Source organism: Quercus lobata, chromosome 12 (genome assembly GCF_001633185.2).
Source record: "Quercus lobata isolate SW786 chromosome 12, ValleyOak3.0 Primary Assembly, whole genome shotgun sequence".
Taxonomy (NCBI): Eukaryota; Viridiplantae; Streptophyta; class Magnoliopsida; order Fagales; family Fagaceae; genus Quercus; species Quercus lobata.
This window is the reverse complement of record NC_044915.1, coordinates 22,340,955-22,350,393: the sequence shown is the minus strand read 5'-3', so window position 1 is coordinate 22,350,393 and position 9,439 is coordinate 22,340,955. Positions and strand designations below refer to the sequence as shown.

Below are 9,439 nucleotides of genomic sequence, written 5' to 3'. Positions count from 1 at the left end.
CCTTCACCATCACCATCACCAACAGCAACAACAACAACAACAACAAAGAGTGTGCCTCTTAATGTTCATGGATTTTGTGGGGTTTATGGTCGAGATTAAAGTCATTCAGAATATTGTGGGGCATTAAAGTTAATTAGTTTTTGCTTGGGGTCAACTTTACTTTGCACACATTTTACTATTTTAGGTCACAATGGGTTGCCTCTTGGCAAAAGAAGATTATTTGCTCTATTTGGGCATGAACTTTAGATTCTGTGGCTATATGTATTCTTTGGATTACAATTTAAAATCCTAAAAATAGGTTATTATGGGTCTGATCACCTCTTTTTTTTATTCCATTTGAAGTCATGCTATTTATCAAAATGTCCATTTTTACTTTATATTAATATTGTATTTTGTATTCCTTTATTTATTTATTTTTCATTCCCCCATTTGAATTAACTTAGATTTTACCCCATCATAAGTATTTAAATAAAACGTTGACTATTATATTTTAATAGTTATTTAAATTAATGAGTATATGTCAAAATTCAATCAACTCAATATGGATGAATACGATCTTAAAAACTCTGATATGAAATTACACAAAGAACTGACTCAAGAGAATTGTAACCTAACCCTTTTCATTTAGCACAAAAAGTGGTACAAAACTAGGAATTTATCCCATCAACAACAGAATAGATGAACTATAAGCTAAATTTAGGCTTGGAGTGGGGACTAATCAGGCAATGCAAGGCCTGGCCTATTGCTCATTTCAATGAATCGAAGATATATATTAAAATTTGGTCGGCAAACCCCATGTAGTCTCTTGATTTTGGAAAACCCGTCCCCACCTTGTCTAATCAATAAAAATCAGTGTGAAAGGAGTGGCTGTGATCTCACTCAGCATGTATCTAGCTCAAGTCTTCACAACAAAAGGGCCACAGCTTCAATTGGGTTATGAGTCTTATGACCTATGATCCACCCAAAAACATGGTTTAGCACTACCCGATTTTTTTAACCAAACTTGGACTTTGTTTCTTCCACAACTCTCTTGCCAGGTGACATGAATATATATATATATATATATATATATATATCTTAGATTTTGGTCTTGGGTTGGCTCGGGTAGCCCAAAACTTCACTATCCTTTCATGGGCTGGATTGCCAGCCCAGGCCCAATCATAAATTCAAGAGTGGAGGCAGTTGTCTCCTTGAATTTTAAACTATTAAGTAGGAGTTTGCCGATCGCTGAGTGTGATGAAATCTGTGACTGGAAAAAGATCCCTAAGTGAGATTTATGCTTTTGTCAATCACTGAGAGTGTGATGAGATCTATGATTGGAAAGAATCCTCTCATTTACATCCTCCCATTTTCTCCTATTTTAATCCAAATATAAGACATGTGCCACTTTATAAAAATTCAATATTTCTTGGGTGATTCTCCTGTACCCCTCTTTTTTTTTAGGGGTACGGTACCCACGTAAGTTTTAGCCATTAGATTTACTTATTTTAATCTTAGCCATTTATGTAATTTTAATAGGATATCAGTTAACGAATAGTCAGGTTAACATATAAAACCGAAAAAGAAAAAGAAAAACATTTGGTTCTACTTCTGCTCCTTCTTCTCTCACATCTTGGCGTCTCTTCTCTCCAACTTTCATTGCTGATGTTCTTAGGTAAATCACTGAATCTATTTTTTGGCATCCTGTGGTGGGGTTTGGATTTGGCATCTGCGTTTACAAGTCCTTTTTTTTTTTTTTTTTTTTTTTTTCACGCGTTTTAGGGAGTAATGCGGCTACTATTCATGAACAGTAGCCACAAAGGTTGACTTTTCACGGTGAACAATGTACTCGTGCACTGTTCACGGACCCACAAATTCCACTTTTCAGCAACTTTTTCATTAAAAATGGGTCCCACGGTACTATTCACACATTTAAAAATTATTTTGCTACAGTATTTTCAGTTTCAGCAAAAATAAGCTCAATCCAAACAGACCCTGTGTCTTTACAATCTAGAGTCTCTAAATTTCTTATAGCATTCATTTAGGGATTTAGATTCTTAACCCTTTTCCTCTATATTTGTTGAAGTTAGGGAAAAACCATAGTGATCTGTTTGCATGCCATGGATTCTGTCTCTTCCATCAATTGTAGATCTGAATCACAAAATATTGATACGATTGTCTAGGTTTATTTGTGCCTTTGTGGGTTTCATTTGATTTGTTTATGATTTTTCTGTTGATTTTTTTTGATTTGTTTATGATTTTTTGGGGTTTCGTTTGATTTTTTTTTTCCTGATTTGTCTATGAGTTTTGTTTGATTTGTTTCTGATTTTTTGTGGGTTTGTATCTACTGGTAAGGATCAGAACTGCGTTGGTTTAGTTTTGTTAAGAATTTGTTGATTTATAATACAAGTATTGGCATAAATAAATGATTTAGAATGGGAAAAACACAGTGGAAAGTGGAAACTATACAAAGTTCAAAAATGGGGACAAATTATAACTCAAAAGACAGGAAAACAATGTCAAATTCTCATCCTTGAATAATGGAGGTGGGATGGATGGTGGAACCATCCTCCCTCTTCCATTGAATATAAAAAGAAGAAGAATACAGATAAAGATGTGGTATAGTTTCTTCCAAAGGGGCACAATGCAGAAGGTTTAGGCCGATGCACAGGGATCTAAATCACCCATGGAATAAGCCACATTGCTAGGGAAAGAATTAAAACTATTAAAACTTAATCTTCTTAGCCCGTTGCAGCTTTCCATTTAGTAGCATCTTTTTCTATTACTCTTATAGATGTTGGAGTAATTTAAAAATTGCAACTTAAGACCAAAATTCTTTAGTTGTCAATATGCCAAAACTCGTGTCTTTCAATCGTGAAATCCACAAGAAACAAAATATAGAAGGATATGAGACAATTGTCTTTCTATCATTTTTATATGAATTAGCAATAACTTTGGACTTATAAATGATAACCTAAATACGTTGGGATTCCAACAACATCTTTGTCCTTTTAAGTGAAATATTATCCTGGCATTTTGTTTTAGAGACTAAGTACTAGTGAAACAAAGGCAATTTGTTTAATAGAGATCAAAAGAGTTGTTTTTGTCCTAACTCAGAACTACTGAAATCCAGAACTAGCTATTAGATGTACTGCTAGAGATCTTGCTAAAATTTCATTGAAATATGTCTTAATATTTCCTTCATATTTCTAGAAAAGAAACAGTGGATAAAGGGACTACATAGGCATCTAAAACAACAAAACAAGGACTCAAGCAACACTAAAACCACATCACATAGAACTTTACAATAGTTTTCACCTTAATTTCTTAATATATATTTCAAAATTCAGATGGACTAACATATATATTCTCAAACATCTGTATCATACGAATTTCAATTTCCAGATCTAGTGAGTGCAAAAAATGACTGCTAGGGGCACTCTAGATTTCCTAGAAATAATAGATATCAAAAATAAGAAATTAGAATAAAACAAGGAACTTGGTTTCAATAATTGAGTTCAGGGACCGATAGTGTAGTTTTGTCTTCTTTATAACTATATGCTTTTTCCTTGACTGTTATCTATTTGTTATTTTTTTTTTACCATCAAGCATTCAACTTAGCACATAGAAAATTCCAATTTAATGAATTTATATGTTTTTTTTTTTATAGATGTCAAACAAAGTCTGGATTATAACTTTATGCCTTTATGGTAAGTTAAGCAACCCTATGAATTCAAGACTACATCAAAGATGAAAGGAAATTCATGTTATTTAAGTGCAAAACTACTTTCTATACAAAGCTCTTATAATGTCTCAACTTTTGATACATCTTAATGGAATATTTGTGCAAGACAACTTTTGATATCCATTATGAAGCAGGTTCTTGTGGCTCCTTCCTTGCAGAATTCTTTTTTTAATATTGGTGCACTTATACAGGTATGCCTAATAAATTTATATTTGTTTCTTTTTTCTATTTTAGAAGAGAGAATTATATTAAGATTTGGTTCCATTGTTGTGGAATAATTTTTAATTACACGTCTCATTATTTTGTAGGAGGACTTGTTGGAACTTTTTCGATACAAGTTGACGGCAAAGCTAGTGCTTTCAAAGGATAATAAACAATGATGTTTTAAATTATTTAAAGCACTAAAAAATAGAGCTATTGGATTTTTTTTTTCAGCCTCTCAAATGACAATGCTTTGTATAAGTGTGAATGTGAGTCTTTATCTATTAGCAAACAAGAGCACTGTATACATCATCTAGATAATACACAACCTTCAATTTTGAGTTTTGACATTTGTAGGTTGTAGTTTGTACTAAGATAAAAGTGTAGGTGCGATAACCTTCTCTGTTTGTGGTATCAACCACAATGAATTTTTGTTCGTTTATTATTTCTTCATGAATCATATTGAATCATCTTCTATATTCTTTTGATTTGATTTCTCACGTTTGCTTAAGGATGTTTTTTTGGAATAGAATGATAAAATATTCTCTGACACATTTGCCCTTTAATTTCATTATCAAATAAAAATAATAATCTAAAGCATTTCTATAGCTTTGAGACAACAACGATGATATTTTGGAACTCATAGGACATTATTATCAAGTGTTTCACTAAAATTGACGAACAATGACAATTTGAGCCATCCATTTGAAAGAGTTACTTGGAGAGGTAAAGATAGTGAGAGAGATTGAGACTCTTTATACAATCCAATATCTTTTTATTAAAATATGAAATTGAAAATTTCAAAATATTTTAAAATATCTCAAATGCAGAGGGTGAGAGAGATTCTAAGATTCACTAAGAGAGAGAGAGAGAGAGAGAGAGACAGAGAGAGAGAGAGACAGAGAGAGAGAGAGAAGTAGCTCGAGATGAAATGCAGTCTATCTTAAAGCTTGGACAAAAAAGTTTAATTCCAGTGGTCCATTAATGACATAAGTAATGGCCATTTTATGGGAACCATAGTTAGCCAAGATAAGGGAATTCAAGAACTTCATAGTGAAAGAGGATGCCAAATCATGCTTTCATGCACTCAATGGAGCTTGAGATTAAATGTTATGGTCAATCTCAACACTAATGCAAGGGTTATCAATAGAAAATTGTATTGGTTTCGTATATTAGTTCCCAAAAAATTATGTTTTTCTATAAACATTTGAGAATGGAACCATCAAATTTGAGAAAAAAAAAAATAAAGGAACCATTATATGTGACAGAAGAATTGTTAAATTTGATATTGGAACTGCACAATGTGATAATGGAATCATCAAATTTTAGAAACAAATAAAGGAACCACTAAATGTAACAAAAGAACTGTCAAATGTGATATTGGAATTGCACAATGTGAGGATGGAAGCATCAAATGTGAGAAAAAAAAGTAAGGGAACCATCAAATGTGAGAAAAGAACTGTTACATGTGATGTTGGAACTGCATAATGTGAAGATAAAACTATCAATGCACAATGTGAAGACGAAACAATCAAATGTGAAAAAAAAAAAAGGGAACCACTAAATATGACAAAAGAACTGTCACATGTGATATTGGAATTACACAATGTAAGGATGAAACTGTCAAATGTGAGAAAAAAGTAAGGGAACCACCTAATGTGACAAAAGAACTGTCACATGTAACAAAAATAGAGCAGATGTGATGTTGGTACTGCTTAATATGATAATGGAATCATCAAATTTGAGAAAAAAAAAAAAAAAAAAGGAACCACTATATGTGATAAAAGAATTGTCAAATGTAATATTGGAATTGCACAATGTGATAATGGAACCGTTGAATGTGAGAAAAAAATAAGGGAACCATCGAATGTGACAAAAGAATTGTCAAATGTGATGTTGGAATTGCACAATGTAAGGATGAAACTGTCAAATGTGAGAAAAAAAAAAAAAAGAACCACCAAATGTGAGAAAAGAACTGTCACATGTGATATTAGAATTGCACAATGTGAGGATGAAACTGTCAAATGTGAGAAAAAAAAAAGGTAGGAGAACCACCAAATGTGAGAAAAGAACTGTCATATATGATATTGGAACTGCACAATGTGAGGATAAAACTGTTAAATATGAGAAAAAAAATAAGGAAACTACCGAATGTGACAAAAGAACTGTCACATGTGATGTTGGAATTGCATAATGTGAGGATGGAACCGTTAAATGTGAGAAAAAAAATAAGGGATCCACCAAATGTGACAAAAGAACTTTCACATGTGATGTTGGAACTACACAATGTGAAGATGAAACCGTCAAATGTGAGAAAAAAGTAAGGAAACTACTAAATGTGACAAAAGAACTTTCACATGTGATGTTGGAACTACACAATGTGAAGATGAAACCGTCAAATATGAGACGAAAAGTAAGGGAACCACTAAATGTGACAAAAGAATTGTCACATGTGATGTTGGAACTGCACAATGTAACGATAGAATCGTCAAATGTGAGGAGAAAAAAAGTAAGAGAACCACTAAATGTGACAAAAGAACTGTCACATGTGATATTGGAACTGCACAATGTGATGATGGAACCGTCAAATGTGAGAAAAAAAGTAAGGGAACCACCAAATGTGAGAAAAGAACTGTCACATGTGATGTTCGAACTGCACAATGTAAGGATGAAATTGTCAAATGTGAGAAAAAAGTAAGGAAGTCACCAAATGTGAGAAAAGAATTGTCAAATGTGAGAAAAAAGTAAGGGAACCACCAAATGTGAGAAAAGAACTATCACATGTGATATTGGAACTGCATAATGTGAAGATGGAACCGTCAAATGTGAGAAAAAAGTAAGGGAATCACTAAATGTGACAAAAGAACTGTCACATGTGATGTTGGAATTGCACAATATGAAGATAGAACCGTCAAATGTGAGAAAAAAGTAAAGGAACGACTAAATGTGACAAAAGAATTGTCACATGCAGGGGCGGAGCTAGAGGGGGGGCACCTGCCCCCTCTGACTCCTAAAATTTTCTTGTCCATGTAATCTTAAATAGTTACTCACTGGCATAGAGAAAAAACAAAAAAAAGACTCTCACTTGGTTGAAACTTCAAAGTGACTCTAACACGAAAAAGAAAGTAAAAAAAATAGTTTTCTCAAAAATCAAACCATGTCACATTTTCACCTATTTCACTGTTCTTGTATGTAGCTTTTGTCTTGCCCCACGTTTGACACCTATTTCACAACAGTTTTCTTTTTTCTTTTCTATCATTATTTTTACCATTTTCACTATAAATGATACTTTTTCACAATATTTTATTGTTGCTACAAATTTTACTACTTATATCTTACAAATTAGCACGTTACCAATCACAAAAAAATAATTCTAAACATCTATTCATTATATTGTTTTTCACAGTATTTTATTGTTGAGTGATGCTAAAAATGTTACAAATTTTACTACTTATATCTTACAAATTGGCACGTCACCAATCAAAAAAAAATAATTCTAAACATTTATTCATTATATTGTTTAAGTAATACTAATCACATTTTGACCACATCAATTTATAAACTTTTTGTTGTAAATTTTGTAGTAACTATGAATTGGCTATTGTTGTTTATTTATTTTAATGATATGAAATATATTTATTTTCTTATAATTGTTTATTTATTTTGTTATTATTATCTATTAATATTTTTATATTAATTTCACTTTAACTATTGTCTTTCAATTTTGCCCCCTCTGAACCAAAATCCTGGCTCCGCCACTGGTCACATGTGATGTTGAAACTGCACAATGTGACGATGAAATCGTCAAATGTGAGAAAAAAAATAAGGAAACCACCGAATGTGACAAAAGAACTGTCAAATGTAATGTTGGAACTGCACAATGTGAGGATAAAACCGTTAAATGTGAGGAAAAAAGTAAGGGAACCATCAAATGTGAGAAAAGAAATGTCACATGTGATGTTGGAACTACACAATGTGAAGATGAAACCGTCAAATGTGAGGAAAAAGTAAGAGAACTACTAAATATGACAAAAGAATTGTCACATGTGATGTTGGAATTGCACAATGTGAGCATGGAACTGTCAAATGTGAGAAAAAAATAAGGGAACTACCAAATGTGAGAAAAGAACTGTCACATGTGATGTTGGAACTGCATAATGTGAAGATGAAACTGTCAAATGTGAGAAAAATTGTACATAGCAAGAGAGAGAACATTAATTCATACCGGGGAAATAAAACAAGCACAAAAGAAAGAAAGAAAAATCGACATTTTAAAAATATAGTTAACCAAATGTACTGGAAAAAAAAATTAAAATCCTAATAGAGATTACAATCTTTAAGTATAGTCTTCATCTTCTCGATATTTAGAGGTTTCTCATAGCATTGATTCTAACCTGCTGTAATAAGATCATCTTTGTTTGAATCACGTGTAGTGACTCCGATGATCATATTATTGACTATGAAACACGGATGCGTTTCCGGATTCGGATGCGGGTGCGAAACTCGGTAATTTTTGAAAAAGTAGGGTGCGAGTGCGACGATTAAAAATTATTAAAAAAAATTTTATTTATATTTTCTATATATTACTAAGCATATTTTTTTTTCCTATATATTGTTAATCATTATATATTGACAAATATATAATAACTAAATAAACTATCAAACCCAAGTCACGATTCCCAAGTTCACAACATTACACTATTACAGGCAGCTTATATAAAGAAATATTTAATATGTTTATACGGTCAAACAAGTAATTCACAATTTATTGACGTAATAAAAATAATAATTTCAATAGGGAGTCTAGATTAAAAAAAAAAGGTGAGACCGAGATTTCAATAGGGAGTCTAGATTAAAATATTGTTCATAGAACACTGTGTGAACTGAATGGTGAGTACAATAAAAAAAAAAGTGTGACAATCATTGTTTAATAAATGTGACCCAGTGGGCCACATATCAGATATTAAACTGATAAGAACAGAAACTACACTTACCTAAGTTGAGAGTTGGGTGACTTAGGTCGGTGAGCTTGGGAGTTGGGAGTTGAAACTGAGTGGACATTTTGAAGCTTGAGTTGAAACTGAGACCGAGATTTTGAAGGCTTAAAGCTTGAGTTGATTCAGTTGAAACGGTGAGAGAGATGGGAGTGATGGGTCTATGAGAGAGAGAGGAGATGGAGAGCTCAGAGCAGAGAGGGGAGACGGAGACACGACACAGCTGAGAGGTAGAGAGGGGCTGAGCAAATGATTCACAAATGACTTAGGGTTTTTGGTTTTGAAGGTTAGTTTGAGTTGAAATGGTGCATTTCACACTTTTTTTTTTTCCAAACTTGAATTTCGGCCTGTATTGTATCAGCCTGTATTGGCGGTTTCTACCAGTACGATTCGATTAAGCCTGAGTCGGCACGAATCGGCCCGCATCTGCACCAAGTCGACGCGTATCGTGAAAAAAAAAAAAAAAAACTGGATGCGGTTCGACGTGTAGGCAGCGGCGTCCCTCGCATCACCGTGTTGG

General features: G+C 32.9%; 1 long non-coding RNA gene and 1 pseudogene across 1 annotated transcript; one reads left to right on the top strand and one right to left on the bottom strand.

The window, feature by feature from the left end:
- The first annotated feature begins 3,853 nt into the window (after positions 1-3,853).
- On the top strand, positions 3,854-4,275 carry LOC115969826. Its single transcript, XR_004087083.1, has 2 exons — positions 3,854-3,915; positions 4,033-4,275. It is a non-coding gene; the product is annotated as an uncharacterized LOC115969826 (long non-coding RNA).
- Positions 4,276-8,831: 4,556 nt separating this feature from the next.
- Positions 8,832-8,933, bottom strand: LOC115972670 (annotated as a pseudogene).
- Positions 8,934-9,439: the final 506 nt, after the last annotated feature.